This window comes from Dermacentor variabilis, chromosome 8 (assembly GCF_050947875.1).
Source record: "Dermacentor variabilis isolate Ectoservices chromosome 8, ASM5094787v1, whole genome shotgun sequence".
Classification (NCBI taxonomy): Eukaryota; Metazoa; Arthropoda; class Arachnida; order Ixodida; family Ixodidae; genus Dermacentor; species Dermacentor variabilis.
In genome coordinates this window covers 134,296,320-134,322,496 of record NC_134575.1, presented here as the reverse complement: position 1 = coordinate 134,322,496, position 26,177 = coordinate 134,296,320, and the positions used below count along the sequence as shown (strand labels likewise).

Below are 26,177 nucleotides of genomic sequence, written 5' to 3'. Positions count from 1 at the left end.
AAGTATAATATGGATAGAATTGAACATGCTCTCAGGAGCGGAGGAAGCCTAAAAACAGTGAAGAAGAAACTAGGAATTGGCAAGAATCAGATGTATGCGTTAAGAGACAAAGCCGGCAATATAATTACCAATATGGATGAGATAGTTCAAGTGGCTGAGGAGTTCTATAGAGATTTATACAGTACCAGTGGCTCCCACGACGATAATGGAAGAGAAAATAGTCTAGAGGAATTCGAAATCCCGAAGGTAACGCCGGAAGAAGTAAAGAAAGCCTTAGGAGATATGCAAAGGGGGAAGGCAGCTGGGGAGGATCAGGTAACAGCAGATTTGTTGAAGGATGGTGGACAGATTGTTCTAGAGAAACTGGCCACCCTGTTTACGCCATGCCTCATGACCGCGAGAGCACCGGAATCTTGGAAAAACGCTAACCTAATCCTAATCCATAAGAAAGGGGACGCCAAAGACTTGAAAAATTATAGACCGATCAGCTTACTGTCCGTTGCCTACAAAGTATTTACTAAGGTAATTGCAAATAGAATCAGGAACACCTTAGACTTCTGTCAACCAAAGGACCAGGCAGGATTCCGTAAAGGCTACTCAACAATAGACCATATTCACACTATCAATCAAGTGATAGAGAAATGTGCAGAATATAACCAACCCTTATATATAGCTTTCATTGATTACGAGAAAGCGTTTGATTCAGTCGAAACCTCAGCAGTCATGGAGGCATTACGGAATCAGGGTGTAGATGAGCCATATGTAAAAATACTGGAAGATATCTATAGCGGCTCCACAGCCACCGTAGTCCTCCATAAAGCAAGCAACAAAATCCCAATAAAGAACGGCGTCAGGCAGGGAGCTACGATATCTCCAATGCTATTCACAGCGTGTTTACAGGAGGTATTCAGAGACCTGGATTGGGAAGAATTGGGGATAAAAGTTAATGGAGAATACCTTAGTAACTTGCGATTCGCTGATGATATTGCCTTGCTTAGTAACTCAGGAGACCAATTGCAATGCATGCTCACTGACCTGGAGAGGCAAAGCGGAAGAGTGGGTCTAAAAATTAATATGCAGTAAACTAAAGTAATGCTTAACAGTCTCGGGAGATAACAGCAGTTTACGATAGGTAGCGAAGCACTGGAAGTGGTAAGGGAATACATCTACTTAGGGCAGGTAGTGACCACGGATCCGGATCATGAGACTGAAATAACCAGAAGAATAAGAATGGGCTGGGGTGCGTTTGGCAGGCATTCTCAAATCATGAACAGCAGGTTGCCGTTATCCCTCAAGAGAAAAGTATATAATAGCTGTGTCTTACCAGTACTCACCTACGGGGCAGAAACCTGGAGGCTTACGAAAAGGGTTCTACTCAAATTGAGGACGACACAACGAGCTATGGAAAGAAGAATGATAGGTGCAACGTTAAGGGATAAGAAAAGAGCAGATTGGGGGAGGGAACAAACGTGAGGTAATGACATCTTAGTTGAAATCAAGAAAAAGAAATGGGCATGGGCAGGACATGTAATGAGGAGGGAAGATAACTGATGGTCATTAAGGGTTACGGACTGGATCCCAAGGGAAGGGAAGCGTAGCAGGGGGCGGCAGAAAGTTAGGTGGGCGGATGAGATTAAGAAGTTTGCAGGGACGGCATGGCCACAATTAGTACATGACCGGGGTTGTTGGAGAAGTATGGGAGAGGCCTTTGCCCTGCAGTGGGCGTAACCAGGCTGATGATGATGATGATGATGTTACAAGGCTCTTTTAAACACAGCTTTAGCAAAAATATCTTCATGGTTTGGAACCTGTCAAATGAAGCTTGACGAAAAGATAACGGCGGCTCAGACTAGCACGTAAACGACTCCCTTCACGGTATGAATGCTCAATTAATGGCCATAAACTGTCGCTTGTTATTGCCTATAAATACTTAGGTGTTGTACTCAGCGCAGATTTTAAGTGGAATGATCATGTTGCCCATTTTGAAAAGAGCTATGAAGAAACTAGGATTCCTAAGAAGCTTCTTGCGTAGATCTACCGCAAAATTGAAGTTGATTGCGTACAAAACTTTTCTGTCCAATCCTAGAGTATTCATTGGTGGTGTGGGATCCCCACAGCCAAGAAAATATTGAGAAACTTGAAATGATTCAAAGAAAAACAGCACGGTTTGTTTATAATCGTTAATGTCCCTTTTTATCTCCCAGTATATTTAAAAAACAATGACTTGGATACATTGCAGACAAGAAAATTGCAAGATCGATTGAAATTGATGTTCTTACTGTACGAAAATAAGCTGCGCATGATTAGGAACGCGTACGTAGAATCACTTCATCGCCGACCAACGTGGTCGGAGCATCCAAAAAAAATGGAGGGAGTCTTCCTGCAAGACACAAGCTTTTAAAAATTTTTCTTCACGCACCGTCACTGATTCGGATTCTCTGTCTGCAGACGTAGTAAACTGTACAAAGGTTCAATCGTTCATGACAAACTGCGACAGCTAAAATACACTTGATTTCTCTCTTTTATTCTTTTTTCTTCTATAATTTGGCCTCACATAAAGCATGCGCACTAGGTTCCAACTTATGTTTCACTTTCTTGTGATTTTATGTATGCCTGAAAGGTTTCATTGGCTTCCATTGCATTATTGCGTATCTGTATGTGGCCTTGTTTGTCTATAATAGCTGCACTATCATGAACAGTTTCCAGACTTTCTGCAACAGACAGACAGACAGACAGACAGACAGACAGACAGACAGACAGACAGACAGAGGGACGGACTGACTGACTGACTGACTGACAGACAATGAACTTTATTTGACCCTTAGGAGCTTCAGCGGGGGCCCCTATCGGGGACCTGCGGATTACCGTGAGTCTGGGCAGGAATACCATGATGTTCCGCACTTTCTTGGGCCCTCTGGATAGCCTCTAGTTGTGTCTAGAGCGATGGACTCCGGAGTGCCACTTCCCAGTCGGCTTCGCTGGATAGAGGGCCGTTAGGTAACGCGGGGCATTGCCAGAGCATGTGCGCTAAGGAACAATAAATCTCATTACAGTCCAAATAGTTTGAATCGACCTCTGTGTAGATACGGCTGAGAAAGCCCAGCGAGGGGAATGAGCCCGTCTGGAGCATTCTAAGTGAAACTGACTGAGACCTGTCTAACCTTGGGTGAGCAAGAGGTTAGGCCCTTCTACTAATCCGATAGTCAGATGTTATTTCGTGAAAAGTAAGCAGCGGATCGTTCTGCTAGATTTCATCCCGTCCCCATAAGGCCTCCATGCCACCGCGGCGCGTTAGATCTCGCGCACGGTCATGGGCAAGCTCGTTGAGGTTAGGTAGGTTCTGATGAACGTCAGCACCCATTTGGGCGGGAAACCAAGAGATGAAGTGAGATGAAGTGAGAATGGAGGCAGCATCTTGGGCTAGGTTACCCGATTCGAAAGCTTTGATGGCCGCTCGTGAGTCGGTGAAAACGTTGGTGCGCGAGGGGTCGGTCATGGCCAGGGCTATGGCGACCTATTCCGCGACTCCGCTCGTAGGTAACCTAACCGAGGCCGAGGAGCGTAATTCCCCTTTGCCGTCAATGAATGCCAACGCGAACGTGCTAGAGTTGCCGTACTGAGCCGCGTCGACAAAGAGAGTCGAATGTTGATTCTCGCTGGCCTTCTGTAAAATCGCCCGTGCTCGGACTTTTCGCCTCCCTACATTGTATTGCGGGTGCATATTCCGAGGGAGTGGGCTGACCACAAAGGTTGCCCGTGCCTCCCTGGTTAAGGTGATTTTCCGTTCATTGAGAATTCTTGGTACCATGCGGGCCTCGTCTAGGAGGCGTCTCCCTGCCCTGGTTCATGAGAGCCAGACTACCTGAGCGGTGACCTGCGCTCCCATCATTTCATCAATATCGTTGTGCATACCGAGTTTGCTTAACCTGTCCGAGCAAGTGGTTACTGGTAACCCCAGTACCTTTTTGATGCTCTTGCGCATGAGAATGTTAAGCTTATTCTTTTCGGTGTTGGTCCAGTTAAGGGCGGAGGCTACATAGTTGATCTGGCTCATTAGGAAAGCGTGATGGATCCTGAGGAGGTTGCCTTCACCTAGTCACTTCTTTTGTCCGGATACTCTAGCAACGAGTCTTAGCATGCTCTCGGTTTTGACCGTGATGCGAGTGAACGTTTTGGAGTTACATACACGCGCGTCAATCAGTAATCCTAGGATTGGGATAGATTCGACTTGAGGAATGGGCTGCCCGTTTCTTGCAAAGAGGGATACGGGACGTTGGTTAAGGGGGGTGAGCCCCCTAACACCTTGCCTGGCCGGCCTCTACAGTAACAATACAGACTTCTTTGGGGATAGTTGGAGGCCTGTGTCTTCCAGGTAGGACTCCGTTGCGTCTAGGGCTGATTGTAGCGCGTGATCTGCGAGTGATCCTCCCGGGCAACAAATCGTGATATTGTCCGCGTATAGCGATAAAGCGACGGGCTTATATCAGGAAGGGATCTGAGCCTTTCCGATAAGCCCTTCATGACTATGTTGAACAGTAAGGGGGAGATGACTGCTCCTTGGGGAGTGCCTCTGGCTCCTAGTGCGAACTCATCTGACTTGAGGTGTGCAATCCTGATGGTGGCTGTTCTGTTCATGAGGAATGATCTAACAAAAGCCTGAAACTTGGCTCCCAGACCTAGGCTGGCCGTGGCCTGCAGGACAAATCGATGAGATACGGTGTCAAAAGCCTTGGTCAGGTTAAGGGCTAAGATGCCCCTAACATCCCTAGTGCTGTTACTTAAAATGTGCTTCTTAAGGAGGAGCATTACATCCTGTGTGGAAAGGCCGGGCCTGAAGCCAACCATGTTGTGCGGGAACAGTTCGTTGTTTTCTATGTAATCCGATATCCTGTGGAGGATCGCATGCTCCGCTACCTTGCCTACGCCAGAGGTTAGCGATATCGGCCTTAGGTTGTCAAGGTTTAGCGGCTTACCCGGTTTCGGGATAAGCACAACCGAGGCCGCTTTCCACTCGTCCGGGACGCACCCGTTCTTGTTGACCTCTTTCGTTAGCAACTCAATCGATCTATCATCTAGGTTCCTTAGCAGCCTGTTTGAGATGCCGTCCGGACCTGAGGCCGACCTGCTATTTAAGTTGTGAAGTACTGCTTTGATTTCGGACTCCGTGAAGGGGTCATCGAGCTCCTTTACCGTGTCACATTCGATGTTCGGATATGCCTTTGAGTGTGCTGCGCCTAGCGGGAGGTATCTATTGGCTACCTCGTCTAAGAGCGTTTGTTCGGTTCTTCCTTCTTCTTTGTGCCTGTGAATGAGGCGGCGCAATGTCTGTCTTTGATTGCTTTTGGTTTGCGTATCATCTAGCATGTGTTTAAGAAGATTCAATTTACCACCTGTGCGCATGCACCCATCGACTGCTGAACAGATTTCATCCCATTGTAGCCTAGCTAACTCGATGCAGTACTGTTTAATCTCCCTGTTAAGTGCGGCAACCTTCTTTCGCAACCTCTGGTTAAGCCTTTGTGTTTTCCATCGTCTCAATATAGAGGCTTTAGCTTCCAAGAGATGTGCGAGGTGCGGATACATCCTGGAAACCTCGAGCTCGGTTTGAATACTTTTTGTAGCCTTTTCAGCATCTGCTCTGAGTGCCTCGACGAGTTCGCTGAAGCTGGCGTATTCGCCCGCGTCCTCCTTTCTGAGCTTACGGAAAACATCCCAGTCCATCACTTTCAATTCCCTGGCCTGGGGGCTCTGACCTGAAGGGTAACACTAATGACGAAGTGACCGCTGCCCAGGTTTTCTTGCTTATTATCCTAGGTTGTTTTCTGTACATTTCTGATAAGGGCGAGATGGGGGGTGGTGTCTCTGGCCACCGACGTGCCCACTCTCGTGGGGAAACGGCCATCAGTGATGACTGTTAGCGCTTGGTCATCGACGGCCCGCGCTAGATTTGTGCCTTTAGCCGTCTGCCTGATTTACCCCCATGCGTTGTGTGGGGCGTTGAAGTCTCCCGCGATTACTAACGGTGACTCTAGCGAGCGAAGCCGCCTTCATAAACAGGAAGTGGAAAGACTGTCTCTGATCGGATGGTGGGCTGTAAACATTGAGGATGAACACGCTTTGTTTAAACCAGCTGTTGGGGATAACCTCGACGAGAAGCGCCTCCATTCTGCCGCGACCTGGCTGAATGTCATGTTCAACGTATGCGAGCTTTTTGCTCGCTAGCGTAGCTATACCTCTCTTGGACTCCCCCCTTGCCGCCAACAATTTGTAGCCGGCGAGGGTGGGTGTAACACACAGTGTCTCCTGCACCAAAATTACTTGCGGCCTTTTGGGCTCAGCTGTAATGTACTGTTGCAGCGAAGTTTTTCGCCTTTGAAAGCTAGCACAATTCCACTGTCAAATTACTAGATCCTTTTGAGTGCCCGCCATTTAGCTAATTTAGATTTTGATGACCCTTCGGGGCCGTCCTAGTACCGTCATTGGCTGCAGCTCGCCTACGAACCTTTGACTTGGCCTATCGCCGTCTTGTTTTCAACTGCTACAACTTTATTCTCTATAGTTGCTACTTTACTCTCAAGTGCTCCAATGCGCTGCGCGGCCTGGTTAACGCTTGCCTGATTTTCTTTGCGAATCCTAAATCTCTTCGAGCCTCCTAAATCCTAAATCCGAACTCTTCGAGCATTTTGTTCTGCGAGCTTTCCGCCCCGGCCGTCTCCGACTCGCTCATCCCCTAGTCGTCCTCAAGGAGAGAGGGGGGGCCTTACGTTTGGCATTGCTGACCTCGACTTTTGATTCCTGCGTGCTTTTCTGCACGGAATTATCCACCGCTTTCACACCCTCGACCCTGCTTTGAATGGCCTGCGCAACTTTCTACTTGCATAGCTCTTCTTTGAGACTAGCAGTCTCCTGACGTAGTAGTTGAATTTCACACTGCGCACTATGCTCTGGCGATACCGACCGCGTTACCATCTAAGGGTTTGGGCGTCTTCGCCACTCGATCCGCCCAGGTGAGCTCCTCCTGAAATCTCGTTCGAGACGCCGAGCGCCCTCTGGAACGGGAGCGGCTCTGCTTGGCGTCGCGCCGCCGCGTAGATGGCGTCCTGGAGCGACCTCTTCCGAGGGTGCTGGCGACGCTGGTACATACGCTGGAGTCGCGTGACTGCATTCCTCGGGCCACCTGCGTCTTCTCGGCGCGCCGGTGGCGTTGGCGTCTCCTCCTTCTGACGATGTAGGGGACTTGAAATCTGTGTTTGCATACTCTGTCCGCAGTGGGATATGGACCTTCGCATAGCGAACACTTTGGAATGCACTGATGGTCATCCGCTGGTGATTTCTGCCCGCACGTGCGGCACCACTTGCTGTTTGGATTAGGGCAAACGTCGGCACGATGTCCTAAACCTCCGCAGCCGTAACAAACCTCCGCGTGTCTCCTGTATAGCGTGCAGCGAAACATGCTCGCGCCGCAAGACACATAACTGGGCACCTTCATACCCTTGAACAATACTACCACAGACGTGGTGTTCTTGATTCTTTTGGCCTCGATGGCTCCTGGGTTGCGGCGGTTCATGATTCTTGCTCGGAGTTGAGCCTCGTTGACATCCACGTCGACACCCCGTATTACTCCTTTACACGTGTCTTCGGAGGGAGCCGGGTACACAGGGATCCGGTACGTGCTTTCGCCTAGCCGGACTTGTCGTGCCTTTATGTAGGCGCACGCATTTTTCTCGTAAGGAGTACACACCACATAGATGTTTTGGGTACCGTTGAGGCAAATAGTGTCATCTTCAATTTCGGCCGGAGCCAGGGCCGCCGCCATGGCTAGGGATTACTGGAGACGTATTTGGCCAACCTTAGTCACGTTCAGGCCATTCCTTGGCCTGACGATGATGCGATACATGTCCCTCGGCAGTCGAGGGAGCCTTGCGGTGGCGACGATGCGCTGGTACGCGCTTCGTGGGGCGGCAGTGCGGCCTCCGTCCTTTCTCTCGCCACGTCTTGGGTTGCCTTCGCGGGTAGTAGTCGCCACTCTCATCCCCTTGCCGTTCTTGTGGCCATATACCGTCATCCAGCCGGGGCTGCTTGCTTCTTCTTGATAGATGTCTTCTCCCTCCATGATCTCCATCCTGCACTCCATCTTGGACAGTGGTCGCAGGGCTAGGCCCAGGCCTACCTGCGCTGCCTCGCCGAGGTTAGGCCTAGCTACCGCGCTAAGGTTGGCTGTGCTGCGGCGTAGTCGGAAATTCACACACGCGTAAAACATCAAAAAAGTCACCCGCCGTGAAACGACTGGTACCGGTGAAATCCTCACTACTTGCTGCGTCGATCAACACATAATTTACTCGGTTTCGAGGAAAGAAACCAACCGAAATAATTGAAAAAACCAGAAGCCAAAATCATCGCACCAGCACTAGTCGGCTTCTGCGTCTTCTTCCTTTCCTTTCTTCTTCCTTTCTTCCTTTTTTGTAACTGTAGAAAATTCTTTACGGAAGCCGTGCTGCAGATCGTTGAATAAATTGTGTTCTTCAAGAAAAATTTAATGGTGCTTGAATATGATGTGTTCTAGAATTTATAGGCTTTGTATTTTGAAAGGTTGCTGATATTCCTCCACTATGAGATGTTTGTTATCGTTCATGTTCTAATGCTGCTATTTTTCTTGTTTGTGTATACGCTAAAGACTTATAAAATATATAAGCACTACCGTTTTAGTTACAATTATTCTAAAGATTCCAAACGTCAAGCTTGATGCACTGTATTCGTTGATTATTTATTCGTAACGTCAGCCGTTAGAGACTTCCCTTGTGCAAGTTTTACTGTTTTATTACACATCGGTTTTTATCTATATTTTTTACGGCCCATTCCTGCCGAAGGCCTCATATTAGAGGCCGGCAATACTCTTGAAATAAATAAAACGGTAAATAAATAAATAAATTAGTGTACATAAACGCCTTTATAAACAACATGTGGCTTAAAACATCTGAACTGGAACAAGAAATGCTTGAGTCGCTCGGGTTCGCAATGTCGCATTTCCCGCCGATATCTGAACCGCCGGTCTTATGCGACGTCCTTCCTAGCACATCTACGCTACCGAACTGATCGCGAACATCGCGATCGCGAAAAAAGCCGAACGCGAACTTATTTGAATCCGTTATCACAACAGGCGCAATGTAGTCGATGGATGCCACCTTAGATGTAGCTATGAAAGTGAGTCAAACAGTCGTAATAGCGTGTAATTCTGGAATTGGGCACAGACACCATAACACCGCAAGAGCAACAGCGATCGACATACAAGCAATTGCAAACGCAATAGCGAACCACAGTAACCATAAATGAAAATGAAAGCCATAAAGGAAACCAACCATAAATGAAAAATGCAATGAATAACCCATACCCAAGTGCTATCTGATAAACAATATAGCATACCAATGTTAAAAAAAAACTATTGACGTGCGCACTTGTTTATTTTTCTTCGGGGGACCGCGCCCCGCCGTCTACCAAACGTTATCGCTCAGCGCTGGACGCGCCTGCAAATATCGGAAGTCTCTCGAATCTTATCGATGGTTCTATGCGTTCACTGTTGTCCCCGAACCTTGTGTAAGCTGACTGTATTAGCGAGGCGAATTGTGTAGTACATTATGAAGGACATGCGGGCACCAGAGGTTGTTGTAGAACCATCGATGACTCAGGTATAAAAGCCGGCGCACTTGCTACGCAGATCAGATTTCGTCGACCGCCGATTGTATTCTCCGCTGTCGTTGCACATTGAGTGTAAGTTGCTCTTGTTGGCACAGGTTCGCCCCACATAAAAGTCACTCACGTTAAACACAGCTTTTCTGCTCTGTTTTTCACCGTCAACACTTTTAAGGACATCACTACCGTAACCGACATCTTGTGGAACTTCTAGTGCGTTCATGTACCAAACGCCACGACAAAGCCGCAATACAAGATCCACGCCCGAGGACTGCAATGTCATCAAACACTAGCAAGCAAGCGGTAAGCTGCAAGGACTGCTGCTGCAATACGGGTCTCTCCCCGAGAAGACCACAGGATCCAAGGCAAACTTAACATTCCCAACGGTTACCCCGGCGTCTTCCATACTGCTATAGCAACCTCGAGAGCCGCCAACCTTCCATTCGTAGACGTCAACCTACGGACGAATTGCGACTTTCAGCCATTGCAACTCCCACAATCTGCGCCATGTATAGTTCGTTGAAGAGGATGCCTCCAGAAAATGGTTATACAACCAGAAGTCGAACCAGACAACATGGGGCCTGTTGCCTAACGGCTTTCCGTGAAGATTTCTGAGCGGCGTGCGCAAGGAAAGGGTCGAAGCTCTGCTGGAAGCCCGAGTGCAATTACCCAACGAGAACACCACGATTTTCACAAAGCAGATTACTCCGACCCCTACATGCCAAGAACTACACGCTGATTCCGCAATGTCTGTAGAACAGAAAGTTTGGTTCTTGCTGCGCAGTGTGAGAAACTATTCGCCGCATTGATACGCAACGTGCCCAGGACTCTCGCAAAATTTGTTTCCGAGGTCACAGTCATTGAGCGGACGCTTGACATGCGGACAAGGCAATATAACCGCCGAACGCTGACCCTGAACTACACCAATACTCAAGCACTCGGCAGCGACCGCCTGCGAGAGAACATCAGAGCGGTCATTCCCGAGTAACTGCAGAAACTCTTTCGAAAGTCGCATGCTCAAGTGCCGTGAATCACCGACATGGTCAAAGAAGAGATTCAGCGATTAATTGGAGTTCCTGACGTGCAACAACAATCACCGCTGTGCCATCCAGAAGCGATGACATACGCCGCCGTGGCACGCCGCCAGGGTCCTCCCCCCGAGTTCGCTGCCCATGCACCGCCGAAAACAGCAGCACACCAGCATGCCAGCGCGCCCATCGCACCTTTCCCGTGAAAACAGACGTCTGGCGTGTTCTTGACCACCGCCCGCTCTGCTGCCACTGCGGAGCAGCAGGCCACGTATACCGCCAGTGCTCATGCAGCGAAATGGAACTACGAGGGTTCGCCGGGAAACGCTACGCTCCCGCAGCAAGGTGACCGTCCTCGTGATATCGCTTACTACCTCGCCGCAACTCAGTAGAGCCCTCGACGACCGTCCTGTTGGTCGTCCCTAGGCAGCTACCTGTCACCGCCATGCCGACCATACATTGGCCCAGCCAGGGGCCCGTTCTAAGCCCATATTCGGAAAACTAAAAGCAGCAACCGATAAAGGTGCAGCTGATGTACGTCGATGTGCCGAAGATCCTCCGCAAACAACGACAAGACATCAAGATCTAGCTCGACAACCTTGCAACAACACATCTCCATCCCGGCGAAGACTGGAAGCACAGAATACGCCGACAAAGGAAGACATGACGACGCGACGTATCAGCTACAGCTCCGTGCGACCCAGACGTGATCTCACGCGAAGACCTAAGTGCAACGCAAGTCAAAGAACGACTGACCTCGACGTGCTTCTCGACGGCCACGCAGTCACCGGCGTAGTGGGCAGAGCACCCGACTATTCCGTCATCAGTGGATTACTCGCCGCCATGTTGAAGAATTCAAGGCTACATGGGATGGCCTCCAAATTCGGCCAGCTGAAGGACACCACATAACTCCGACTCAAACATACGCGGGAAAAATTACAGTTCGTGACCGGAATTAGTCCGACACGTTCATCGTTATCCAACACTGCTTGCAACACGTAATTCTCCACATGGAGTGCCTGAACCAACACGGCGCAATTATCAAGTTTAAGTCGAAGTCGATGAAGATCACGCGATATCACCGGAGCTTAATATTATATATCGCCGTCACCGCACCTTGAGTGTGCTCGCAGATCAAGTGAGCATCCAGCGTCAATCCCGCAATGCCATTTGCGTCGGCACCTAAACACATCAACATATACAGCTTAATCGTGAAATTTGCGAGGCAAGAGGTTTTCGTTAACTGCATGAGGAAAACTGAAAGTGATGCTGACCACTTTCAGCCAGGACTTCAAGCACGTAAAGATGTGCACAACGATAGAATACGTCCGCGAAGTTATGGAAACCAGCAATGTGATCTTCTCGAATTCTGCTCCACCTACCCCGACGATCATAATTCTAACCCAGTCTTCGACATAAATCCAAGTCTACCCTGGTGTGAGCAGCAACAGCTGAGAAGTCATCTCCGATGATAGAAAGATTTCTCTTCCATGTCATCGGGAATAAAAACACCAGTTCGAAATCATTGCATAATAGCCGAAGAATGCGCTCAACAACCCCGCCAGAGCCTTTATAGAGTTTGGAAGCGAGAATGCGTAGCTATAGGGCAGCAAAACGAAGAAATACTGCGGGACGACATCATCATGCCGTGGAAAACCCAGTGGGCATCTCCTGTAGTCTTGGTGAAGAAAACGACGGCACCCTAGATTTCTATGTCAATTATCGTCGACTTAACAAGATCACGAAGAAGGACGTATACATTCTCCCACGGATAGATGACACATTGGATCGGCTATGCAACGCTAAATACTTCTAGTTGATGGATCTTAAGACTGGCTACTCGCAAAAGGAAGTCGACGTGAGGGATCGCGAAAAGATAGCCTCAAGGCTATGCCATTCGGACTGCGCTCGGCGCCTGCCGTGTTCCAGCGCGTGACAGACACGGTGTGAACAGGATTGAAAAGGCAATTTTGTTTACTTGGATAACGTGGTCGTCTTCGCCGGAAATTTCTATGACCACCTTAACCGGCTTGCGACTGTACTAAAGTCTATACAGTCATCAGATTTCACTTTGAAACCCGAAAAGTGCCGCTTCGCTTAAGTTGCGCCTTGGCCACGTCATCAGCAAATATGGAGTCCGGCCCGACGCGCAGAAAACAGCTGCCATTGAATAGTTCCCTCACCCCGTCGACAAGAAGGCAGTGCGTCGATTCCTTGACATGTGTGCCTGCTACAGGCGCTTTATCAAAGACTTTTCACACATAGCTGAGCCGCTGACACATCTGACTAAATGTGGCATCGAGCTGAAGAGGGAAACGCTGCAGACTAATGCAATTCGAGAACTCAAGCGACGTATACAGTCGCCACCGGTACTTGCGCACTACCACGAGGACGCTGGTACCGAAATCCACACTGACGCCCGTAGCCTAAGCCACGGTGCTGTCCTAGTCCGCAGGAAAGACGGACTTCAAAGAGTGACAGCTTACGCTAGCTGGCTGCTTCCAGAAGCGAAACGCAATTATTTTACGACTTAAAAATAATGCCTCACCATTGTTTGAGCTACGCCAGAATTTCGCTCTTTCCTATATGGCATAACCTTCAAAGTGGTGAGCGACCATCACGCGTTGTGTTGGCTAGCGAATTTAACGCGTCCTTCACGATGGCTGGCGTGGTGTAGCCCCACGCTGCAAGAGTATTTCATCATGGTAACCTACATTCCGGACTAAAACACTCTGATGCCGATTGCCTATCACGTGCCCCCATTGACTCGTCGCCGTAAGATGACGAGGATGACGACGCCTTCCTTGGAATATTAGGCGTGGAAGACTTCGCTGAAGAGCGACGAGCAGACCCGGAGCTAGAAAGCCTCGTGTAATACTTGGAAGGGCACACTGCCGTTGTCGCTAGGGCACTTGCGCGAGGATTGTCTTCGTTCTCGCTTCTAAACAACCTACTAGTAAGGAAGAACTCATCACTTCGCGCCAACTACCCTCTTGTTGTTCCTTCAGCACTCCGACCAGATTCACTGCACGCTCTGCATGACGATTCGACCGCTGGGCACTTCGGATTATCCCGGACGCTACCGAAGGTACAAGAAAAGTATTCCTTGCCACGTCTGACCACCGACGCTGCCTGTTATGTTAAGACATGCCGAGACTGTCAGTGACGTAAGACACCACGGACAAGGTCATCGGGACTACTACAGCCGATCGAGCCTCCTTGCCGACCATTTCAGCAGATTGAAATGGCCTTATTAAGAACCTTTCCGACGTCAACATTCGGGAATGAGTGGATCGTCGTGACGACGGACTACCTCATCCTCTTCGCTGAAACAAAAACTCTGCCGAAAGGTAGCGCCACCGAAGTGTTGTAATTCTTTGCCGAGAACACCCTGCGGCGACACGGTGCTCGAGAAGTCTTCATGACCAACAGATGAACTCACCCAAGTCATTGTGTAGTACAGATAGACAAGCCACAGCAGAAGAACAGCCTACCACCCGCAGACGAATGGACTTGCGGAGCGCCTTAATAAGGCCCTCGTCGACATGCTAGCAATGTATATCGGCGTCGAGCACAAGACTTGGGATCTGGTTCTGCCGTGTGTAACATTCGCTTACAACACGGCAGTGCAAGAAACAAATCAAACTACGCCATTCAAGCTGATTTACGACAGGAACGCGACGACGACTCACGACGCCGTGCTGCCGCACGCCCCCAAAAAGAGAATTTTGACGTCGCCACCTATCTCTAGCGCGCCAAATAAGTGCGTCAGCTCGCCTGCCTGCTCATCATGAACCCCGAGAGAACCGATAGCCGACATTACAACATTCGACGACGCTACCTCGTGTACCTACCCGGCGACCGTGCTCGTGTTTGGACCCCAATACGTCGACTAGGACTTATCAAGAAGGTTTTATGCCGCGATTCACACCCTAAACGATCATGCGACACATTGGTGCACTTGATTATGAGCTAGTGCCATACGGCATTTCGTTATTCCAGCGGTACCACTCACTCTCTGAAATAGTCCATGGTGTGCGACTTCAGACGTTCTACCAGCGCTCACGAACTTTGGGATTTTGCATAGCTGAACTTTAGATTTTTTTACCGCAGTTCATTGGACTTTCTTTCTTTGTTCCTTTGGTGCTGTTCCATAAGTGACCTTTTTTGCGCTTTCATGTTATTTTTGTAACATGCGAACGATGCTTTTTGAGAGGGGGGCATTGACACGTGTACTTGTTTAACTTTTCCGGGTGACCGCCTTTCACCGTCTGACAAATGTCATCGATCAGCGCGGTACGCATCCGCATATATCGGAAGTTTCTTGAATGTTATCAATGTTTCTTTCTTCTGTCTGTTGTCCCCGAAGCTTGTTTAGTCTGTTTTCATCTGCGACGCGAATTGCGTAGAACTTTCTGGAAGGCGCATGTGCTCAAGCGATACTCTGGAACCTTTGATAGCTCAAGCATAAAAGTCGGCGCGCTTGACCGGCACATCAGATTTCGACTATCGCCGACCGTGTTGGTTGCTATTGATGTGCTTTAATCGTAACTTCCTCTCGTTGGCACAAGTTCGCTCAATAAACAGTCAGTTTCGTCATCAATCTTTTACAGCTGTACTATTCACCGTCACTACTGCGTGACAATATGGAGAGCCATTGTTGTATCTCGCTATAAGAGGACACAGCTGGTGCCATATGTGCGAGTGCTTCCTGTGCTTTAGCTGCGTTTTTTGCGCGTGCTTTCTGAAGGGTAATATGTGTCATGATTCCGCAGGTTTTGTTACAGGCACCCTGAATATTCAAGCTGGCTGAATTCGAAGCAAGCATAGACAGCGTTTGCACTTTCTCTTGTGTATGTTCTGCAATAAATTTTAAGTAGATACCGCACGTTCCTCCGCCACAGAATCGGGCAAATTATGCGAGAATCCAGTTCTGCATTTAAGAGTAATTCTAGGACAGCATTGCGAGCATCATATCGACTAGGACGTGTATAATGAGTAGATAGAGTGCGTTAACCTACGGCGGCAATGGAACTCTACACGGCCTGTTTTATTCTTGCGCTCGCTATCCCCCGCCGCCACAGATATAGGGGAGAGAGTAAGGGGGGGGGGCGCGGTTGAAAGCACATCTCATGTCTGGAATTCAAAGCGGCTGTTCGCGCCTAGGCGATACCGCACTACAACATGAGGCAGGTGGCGTATTCTATTCGTCGATGGATAACTCAAGACCAGAGTGTGCGATAGACGCGATAAAGCTCATAAAGGGAAGAGTAACAAGAAAACAAAGATTGTATCCAGCCGATTAGTCGAAGTGAAGGGCATAACGTACGCGACGGTTGAACATGTTAGACTGTCCATTTAGTGTTGACTAAAAATGAACCCTTCAGCCTCAAATAGTTTCTGTTGGGCACCACCCATTACAGTTTTTTTTTTTTTACAAAACTGACTAGCTGAGTTCGAAACAAATTTTCCGGAATTGGACTAGCAAGATATTTAAAAATACTTGGCCATTACTGCGGTCCTACATCGGCCTTCGGGCTTCGTAAAAAAACTCAGTCCGCTGGTAGCGTACGCTACTGTGAGCATACCAGCCAAATTTTGCAGCCTTGTGCACCACGTGGATTTCGCGTGCGGAGAATGAACTCGCCTGTTTCACAGTCTCTTTTCAGCGGAAGCCTTCTCCTCGCGCTTTTCCGGCTGCTATATTTAGTGATATAGAAGATTCCATAGGCGGCTGCTATGGGCCAATGGCTGACATCAATCAAGGAGTGCGTTTGGATCAGTTCGATTCTTCCTACTCTTACTGTGTACACTTTTGGACGTAATTTAATACACAATCTCAAGTAAGCAGAAACATGCTGTTCGGATTTCGATAGGAATCACTTCCGGAATTGCGACTATGGTACTATCGCCGAATATTGTGTGTTAACGCTGGGTCGTGCGCGCCCACGTAGGAATGAAGGCTTCACCACACGATTTATGAGCGTCGTAGCTGTCGCGCTTCGCTAATTTCTCTTAGTTCTGACAATTTAGCTAGCCAGGAATAACTCGAAACTTAAGGTCAGACCGCACGTACGCTTGCTGCAGGAAGGTCTCACTCCCGGTTTCTCCTGCCTCGGTGCCTTGGCACACTACGCTTCGTATTGAGCTGTTGCGGAAAATGCGCAGTTCTGATGTGGCTACTATCCGTTGGTCAACTGGTGCAAGAAAAAGGTGCTTCACAGCAACCAGAAGGGTGAGACTGGAGCACGCGAGTGCCTGCTCACTCTGCAGCCTTGTTATTAGTTACATGCAACTACAGTTGCATGTAGCTTCATCAGTTGCATCTGCCCGAGTAGCGCCGATACCGCTGCAACCGTGGAATGCCTCTGCGAGTGCACTTGATGATTTCACTGAGGCTGAATAAGGACAACAACGTGCTCTGGTTGCGATTTGTAAGTGACGTAACTCACTGCCCGAGCGCCACCATCCGACTATTGGGCAGTCTGCTTCCCGATTTTTAGACGCTCGAATTACATCGCCATCGTGCTAACGCTCTTTATGTCAGGAATCCTTTGAACGCGAGACTGCTGTGCGGCGCCCATCGCTTACCTAATGTGCGCGCTGCTTACATACTCGCACGAGCGAACATGGCGAAAAAATTTGTTCGACCCTCAGAAATGGTGTGATTGCCATAGAGATAAGTGCGATAGGAAATGCGCCACTCTCGCCACTCGGTGCGAGAATAGCCGCACATAGGTATGCAGTACACTGTGGCACAGCAGAGGCATGAGACATGAATGAGTGAATGAATGAGTGAATGAATGAATTTTTATATATATACAAGTTTATGGAGGATATAAGGAAACAAATTACAAAAGAGTAACTTGGCTAGTCCTTAAACCTTCTCGTGACCGCAGCAGCAGACACCAACACAAGGCAGAAAGGAAGGGTAAGAGCGACAGAACAAAACAAAAGCAATAGACGTTCTCATACAAGTGTTCATACAGCAGAAAGCAATAGAAAAAATACATAACTCAATAACAAGAAGTCTACTTATACAGAGATTAAAGGCTAATAGGCACGAAAGTAACTTAGTACCTTGTTTTTACTGCAAGAAAAAAACATCAATACCATTGTTCATTGACTTATTTAATAATGGCGTTAAAGCGTATGAAAGCTTTTGTTTCGCATAGTTGGTACGTGGACATGGCACATACCAATATTCCGGAAATCTTGTAGCATGATAGCTTCTATTTCGTGTCAAGTTGGCTATAGACCTGGCGTGGTTAATGTTTTTCTGGCACTCCTTACCTTATGTTAACGCTAAGCGAAAATTTAAGAGATCAGGAGCTTTGAGTATCTTTGGGTCTTTAAATAATTAATTAGTTGGAAAGTCAAATGGCACTTTGCACACAACACGAATAGCTCTCTTTTGCAGACGAAAAATCCGATTAATATTAGCGGCATATGTTGTGCCTCAAACCAGGCAGCCGTAATTTAGGTGGCAAACAAATAAAGAGTTTTAGAGCAGAAGTTTTACCTTCTGTGGAATCCGTTTAATAGTGAAAAGAAGACCTGAAACTTGAAAAAGCTTGTTTGTTAAAAAAATTAGTATGACAGTTCCAAGACATGTCATGGTCAAAGAAAACACCTAAGGTTTTAATGGAATTCACGAGCATGATGTTTGGAGAGCCAAGTTTAATGTCATCCTTCACGAGATCATTCTTATTCTGGGGATGAAACAAGACTGCTTTATTTCTTCCTGTGTTGATTTTCAACCCATTTGCGACAGACCAAGTATATAATTTTTTAATCACACGGTTCGCTACTGCAAGCAGTGTTACAGCGTTACTTGAGGAAAACAACGCGGTTGCATCATCAGCATATAAAATAAACTTCGTGTGGAAATCTACATTAACAATATCATTATAAAGATATTAAAGAGAAGAAGGCCTAAAATGCTACCCTGCGGAACGCCAATATAGACTGGTTTACCTTGGGATGAAATGTTATTAATTTGCACAAATTGGCATCTATGACATAGATATGACCTAATCAAGTCTAAAGCGATGCCACGAATAACATAGCGATTCATTTTATGTAACAGAAGCTCCTAGTTAATACAATGAAAAGCCTTGCAAAAGTCTATAAAAATGCCTAGAGTAAGAAAGCCTTTATCAAAATGATCTAAACTGAATTCTTTTTGCTGAAGCAGGGCAAGTTGAGTAGACCTACTTTTACGAAAGGCAAACTGACAATCGGTTAAAAAGTTTTTGCTTTCGAGGAAATCAGAAATGCGCTGAAAAATAATTTTTTCTAGACCTTTTGAAAATGCGGGGAGAATAGAAATTGGTCTATAATTTGTCAACAATTTTTTATCTCCTTTCTTGAATAAAGCCAAGACTTTTGCAGTTTGCATCTGACGTGGGAACACACCGGAAGAAAGACGTGAACTCATCCCTGAACGGAGGAACACTGCTCAGTTTGGCGCCACAGGCGCCGAAATAAGAAGTAGTGTATGTGTGAACATACAAAATCGAAAGTTGAACTGCGCGCCAGGGTGACGTAGAGTAGACGTGGTGATGAGGGCACCACTCCTCTCCGCCGCCGCCTTCACAGTGCAAGACGTGGCAAATTTTGAAGAGCTGAAACAGTATTAGAAAACTGGGGATTCAAGGGAGACACTGGACGTAGAAAAGGTACGCAGAGAACAAGTCCACTGTCTTGCTCTAGTTTCTATGTTCAGTGTCTTTCTTGCGCTCTAAGTTTTCTAATAATGTATTACCAACAAGCCTACCTATTGCAAAAAGAGATTATATTCTACAATCCCATTCTCGTTGGCCAAGGGACCAAAAAAATAGGGAATCGTTCCTCCCCCACAATATCAATTGACTCCTACCAACAGGTATAAATATTTCGAACCTGACTCTTGAGTTGACTTGTTATACCTACTGGAGAACTATAGCCAACATCCCTTATATTTTGCAGTCCTACCCAAGTTTAGACAAGAGCCGATCTTATGAGTCATCCCAATTTAATAATATGTTTTGCTTATGCAAGTTGTGCTTTACTAAATTGATATCAAACCTTGGTTTATAAATTCTGTTGTCGCAACTTGGTTAACATATTTTCTTTCTCCTCCTCTGCTTTCAGCAAGAAATGTATTGGTGCTCCTTGGTTTCATCCCGTGCTTTTATTCTTAACCCAACAGCGTCTCAATAAAAGTGAGCTTCGTCTTTACTTATTTTTTTTCTTCCGTATTTTATCACCCATTTCGATGGTCGAGCCGAATATCTTTTTAGCTGTCGTTTTCTGGTAACTCTAGGTCCACCACTGGCAACACCTGGCTACATATGTAAATCTATTTCATCTTTTGTAACCTCTGTTTCTTGGAAAAACCAACAGTGCCGTTGCATGTTTCCTCTGTATTACAACTCAGTAAAACTCATTCTTTTTCGCTTTCATTGTTGAGCTCGGCGAAATTAGTGCTAATTGAAATAGAAACGTAGAAAATAATGAAGAAAAATTTGGATGACGCTTAAGCTTCGACTTTAAGAGTGGAACGCGATAGCATTCAAAGATCCTTCACTGTGCTCAAGCTATGCACGATGGTGAGCATTTTCGCAGAAACTCGACCTCTTGTGTGGACCTTGATGCCGCAGAGGCGAACGCCGGCGGCCGGTAGTGCGAAGAACCGGGTGCAGCGCTCCGTGGCCTCCAAGAAACCTGCGCGCCGGCGCGCGCAAATGGCGGACGCCGCGGCCGGTCTGTGAATTGTAGTAACGCTGGAAAAACGTTTTTTTTCTAGTTTTCGCGTAACAGAATTGTTTTCTTGCATATTCAAATTACAATCCGAAAGGTATCATGTATACAGGTTGTGTGTGTGTCGTTGGCCACAATTTTTCTACGTATTGAATTAGTTCAGTAAAATCATTGCGTCCATGGAGGGCCTGGGTATCGGTGGTTAAAAATCTTTTTGCAAGAACAACGTCCGACGCCGCACGCCTACGCAGCACGCCAGTCGCCTACTCCGGATTTTCTGCGACACTTGCTCCTTGACGCTACGCGTTAAAAGTAGAAATAAAAAAGCATGAAAATATAACTTGTCATCTTTCTTTTACTTCTTTTATAGAACTTCAGTATTTTCTTTATTGCATGTTGGCTTTATGTGGGCATGTGAACAGGAAAGTGCTCGTGTGATGATGACTAGCTATCTCAACATATATGCCTTAACCTCGTGCTTAGAAGCGCAACACCATAGCCGCTAAACCACCGCTGCGGGTAATATGAATGATCAGAAAGCTGTTTGGAATAGTTTGAAGGACCTTTTGGCTAGCAGAACACAAATACAATTTCTGAACTTTTAGAAGAGGGCAAATCATGCTCTGGCGCATTGCTTGCTGATATGCTCAACGACCACTTTCTGAGATTAGTTGCTTTTGAAACCTCCGTTACTACCGATACTCGCTATAAATTACCACATGAAATCGCATTAAGGATTCAATTTCTGGGTGAATTAGTGATCAATTAAGTAATGATGAACCTACAGAATAGTTGCTCATCTGGTGTTGGTGACATAAACGCGGGGCCATTAAAAGGGGTTTCACTGTATTTTAGCTTACCGTTTTCATATATACTCAACTTGATTTTAAGCAATGGGACAGTTCCCGATTAGCTCCAGAAAGTTATATTTTAAGTGATCTACAAAGGTGTAGGCCAAAATGAGATGAATTACTTTAGGTCAGTTTCTGTGTGGCTCATATTTTTGTAAAATGATTGAGCATGTCATGTATGTGCGAATTCCAAATTATTGCAGCTTAAAATAAACTATAACAAGTTAGAAAAACTCTGATTTAAAAAAAATGTACCGGGAAGTACTTGCTATTGTACAATGAAAATTACTTCATAACTTCTTGCAGGAACTTCACACAACTGGGGTATTTCTCCTTTTTACGAAAACTTTTGATTCCATCAAACACAATATTGTCTTGGGAAGCTCAACGAATACGCAATAAGTGTTTGCCTAAAGTTATTAAGTCGTTATCTCTCAAATCAGGGGTCAGTGTACAGACATGCAGCTCGCAATACAAAAACTGGATAAGGTGACATACGGCGTCCCACGGGGGTCTATATTAGTTGACCCGCTTTTGTTCCTGTTGCATAAAAATTGTATCGTCTATATACCAATAACAACAGACACAATTATAAATGCAGGTGATACTAACGTTTTCTTCTCTGGTAAAGATTTCGTATTTTAGGAAAGCTAGCTAATGGGTGGTTTAATCATTTGCAGTATGGCTAAAAACAAGTTTCATGGGAAGAGTAAGAAGGGAAATTATGTTGTTTTTCGACCAAAGAAGAAATATATACTCGAAATTCAAGCTACATATCAAGGGGTTTTGATTGAACGCACTGTATGTCATAAGTTCCTTGGAGTTATTAACTATCAAACGGCTGAATTTGTCCCTCCACATCAATAAACTTCGTACAGATAGTTCTCGGTGTATTAGCATAATCGAGAAAAACAGGTGCTTGTTGCCAATTTATGCAGCAAATCAGCTCCATTATACGTTAGTGTATTCACGAATCTGTTACCGCTTCTTTTTATTTTGGGGCGCGACCACTAAAAGAAATGAAGAAAATATTCAGAATTTTCAAAAGAGAATAGTATGCATATCTGAAGGCATTCTACGCCGAACACATTACGTGCCACTCTTTCACAAGCACAAGATTCTAAAGTTTGAAAATATTCTCTACAATACCAATGGGGCAATGGTTTACGAGCAAACAAGAAACGCGGAAGCCCTCACTGAAGATTATTTTCGGAAAGAACGCACACATTGCTTGATACACACTAATTACTACAGATAGAGAATATGGTGAAATTGCGGCATGCAATATCTTACTCACATGATTCCTCAGCTACTGGATAAACATGAAGTTATGACCAGCATGATAGAACAATTACGCTCAGTAGTGCTTTTTAAGAAGAAGATGATTGCTCATCTACTCACGCCAGAGATATCTATGTTAACCCTTCTCTTTGTAGAAGGGTGTTACCTACAGAGGTGCGATGCGCGATGGCATGTACAAGTGTTGCGACATTATATTTAACCCCAGAGTCTGCACTTCGTTTTTTTTTACTTTTAAAATAGCCTTGCTGCTGCGGCCAAGTTTTTGGACATACTATTTCTACGAACAGTTTCTCAAATCCTGTTAATGGCGTGCTTTTCGTCATAATTACTTTTTACTGATAAGTGTAAAATTTTCCATTCTACTGTCATTACCATTTGTTGAAAAATGTAGGAGTTCATGCTGGTAAGCCTTGTGTAGATAGATGTTTAGGGGTTGGAGTTGGGTGGTGGTGGGGGGAGGGGGGGCAGTGCTTTGGCACCCCGTCAGGCCTTTTTGCCATTCCTTCCCAGACAAACACCGTAAAAAACATTTCTATGCCTAAATCAGTGGATGAAGAAATGAACAAGTGTGTGTCGTCGCACCTGGTCGTATGCCAGGTATCCTGCTGCACAAATATTTCGGCGGGACGAGGAGGGGTGCAGAATTTCGCTGCTACCCCACTCCCTAGCTTGACGCTTTGCGTTAGGATCAAACGTCTGATTGCTTCATTAATAAGTTCAATATTACTCATATTCTCATAAATACTTGCCAAATAGGTACCTCGGTGCACTTGAAACGCAGGCGTTGGTGCCAAAGCACTGTCGCGGAAATCGTGTAACTATCGCATCTTCTCTACATATATAGATAGACGGGTCATTTCCCGCCAGCTCAAGTAACCTTTCTTCAAACGTCACAGCTATAGCTGAAAACATTTTCACATGCATTTTGAAGTTCAAAACTCGTTCACCAGATTCATTGCTGTTGCAAAACTATTTCTAGCATTTTTGCAAAATTGTATTCTTATTGACTGGCTGAGCTACAAGGCGCCAATATACTTCTTTTTCCCAAAGGCATGTGCGATAATCCCGACATTCAAATGGTGTCTATGGCAAGACAAAGTGGTATGACTGCCCAAAAGCAAATCTTTCAAATATTTTAAGATTTTGCTTGTTTTGACACCTTCAAAAGCGAGTAAACTTGCAAAGTTTGAATTTTCTTTTTGCAACGCAGGAAATTCCAGACGGCACAAATTAAATATTTAATTGTAACGTCCCTAACATATTATTCCCGAAAATTATTCGAGGCACGGGAGCTCCGGGATATCACTCGAAAAAAAAATGGAAAGTTCAATTTTTATAGCGCAGCTCTCAGGCCCCCGTTCCTGCTGCGAGCGTTGGCGTCAGCGTCACTCGTATCTGAACTAATGAGCCCAGCGAAAGACGTAAGCGTGAACGCGGGGCTCAGTGCGTGATGAAAGATTGCGATATCGGAGAGAGCTCGAGCAGGAACGCAGAAGAGGTGGGTTTGGCGAAACCGTTAGAATAAAAGCCTAGTGTCACAGAACACGGGCTGTGCGGCGACGATGGCTACGAGCTCGCGCCACAGTAAAGCGCGTCGTCTGTTGACCGATGACGCCACCAATGACGTATATAGAAACAAAGTGCTGCATGAGCGAAGGCCCGTGTGCGGCGGCTACTTTAATTCGCGGCAAACCTTCGCGTACACGCTGGCTCTGGTTATCTCCCAATTAGCGAGGCGGTCGCGTCACACACCGCTCCATTTGCAACGTGGCGCACGAGATAGATTGTCTGCGCCAACCAATATATCCCGAACAGAAAACACGTATACAGTTGCACTCAAAATTTTGCATCAGGCAGTATCGCAATCGTCAATGTGGGGTTCTTTTTTTTTTTTACAGCAAGCTCCCTTTTCAAGGTCAGAACGTAGGTTTGATGGTCGGCCTAAAAATATACGTGATACATGAATAGATAGCGCTGCATGTCTTCTATGTACGTGAGAAATTACAAAAAGTATTATGTAGGTACAAAAAATATTATTTGTGTCAGCACCCGCATTTCTCCGACAAGCGCCCATGCTTGGCGGCCTCGGATAGAGAGCACACAAAAAAATGATAGCATTAAGCTTCACCTTGCTGGCTTCATCCGCAATGCGGATGGCATAGAAATGGTGTTATGGTCTTCTTTTTGTTGTCAAGAGGCGGACGCTTTAGCGCAATGCGGCGTGTGCTTGATGAACCATACAGCCATTGCACGGGGACTATCACGACGTGTTAATTTCTTCAGACAGTCAAGCACAGTTGAAAGATACTTGCTTCGTGCAGTTTATAAATAAGAATATTTCGTTTTAAGTAGCCAGTAAATCAAGACAGAGCATTGATATCGGTTAAAAACGCATGAAAAGTTCTGTTTTGCGCTGCGACAATCATTGCGACGTGCAAAGTATTGCGATATAAAAGAAGCAGGATACATGGTGCCCTGCTTGCAAGAGCGCAAAACCTGTCGTGAGTGGATACAAGTATAAAACAACCCCATAATTACAACTGAAAGATTACACAAGCGTGATCAAAGTCTTCTGGTGTTGTGCATTACCATTGTTCCACAGCCGCAACATGCTTCGCTATATAATTCACATATTCCCCCTTCAGGTATGGCCCAGACATGGTCAATGTTCAGTTTTCACATTCATGAAAAAAAATATGAATTGTAGCGGTGACGCTTAATGTCCCTTGTATTCGCATTGATGAAAAAAAACAGTCACACTCTGCTGAATAGCTTGCTTTACTAACATTCTGTTCTTGCTAACCAGCAAGCCTTCCTATATTTGGGCTGTCTTCACGATCTACGTCTGAAACATATAAAAAAACGTGTGGCAATCCACATCTCCAGCGGGATAATGAAGAAGAGAGGAAGACGACGAGGTTAGCCGGTGAAATGTAGCAATAGATGGGTTCTACCAGCAGTATCCTAGTGAAATCTTTACGTTGGCGCAGTCAAAAATGGGACCCTGCGGAGAAGAAGATGAACGTCGCGTTCAATGAAGCACGAATCACCATGGAAGGCTAGAAAGCAAGTGACAAACAACATGCCGGGCTGCTGGAGGATGTCACCACGCCTCATGTTCTATGGAGCGCTACAACTGCCTCCGAGTTTACGGCTGACGACACCGTCACTAATAGTACTGTTCCTGCCTCAGTGAACAAGACGAGTCTGAAACTTGTTTTAAAGGACCCATCTTAACTCATGAAGCTCAGCTAGCTGTAACGCCTACTGACAGTGATATAACTGTTCGAACGCACGGCTTGATCTTCGGAAATGCCAGATGAAGCAACAGCAGAAGGTGGTAGATCTTCTTGTTACACTGTCAAGATTTGGAAGCAAGAGAGAACAGCCTCTCGTTAAACCAGGCATACTTCATGGCAATTTGTCCAGTGTACCTGCGGCTGCGAGGAGACGATTCAACACCTCCTATGTGACTGTCCCCGTTACACAGTGCGAAGAAAAGTGCTCGTGACCGCTCTCGCAAAACTGGACAATCGCCCCTTTACAGAGGAAAAAGCTCTAGGAC

The 26,177-nt window shown here is 46.4% G+C and overlaps 1 protein-coding gene across 2 annotated transcripts in view; it reads left to right on the top strand.

Moving 5' to 3' along the window:
• LOC142591290 (uncharacterized) overlaps positions 1-26,177 on the top strand; it is a 145,703-nt gene that overhangs the window by 86,734 nt on the left and 32,792 nt on the right. Inside the window, exons 5-6 of one of the 2 annotated variants that reach the window (XR_012830440.1) lie at positions 16,803-16,950; positions 19,851-19,913. The exons of the other annotated variant lie outside the window; for it this stretch is intronic. The gene's annotated coding sequence lies outside the window, so the exon portion shown is untranslated. Of the gene's footprint in view, positions 1-16,802; positions 16,951-19,850; positions 19,914-26,177 lie in introns of those variants that run through there. 2 annotated transcript variants of the gene reach the window in all.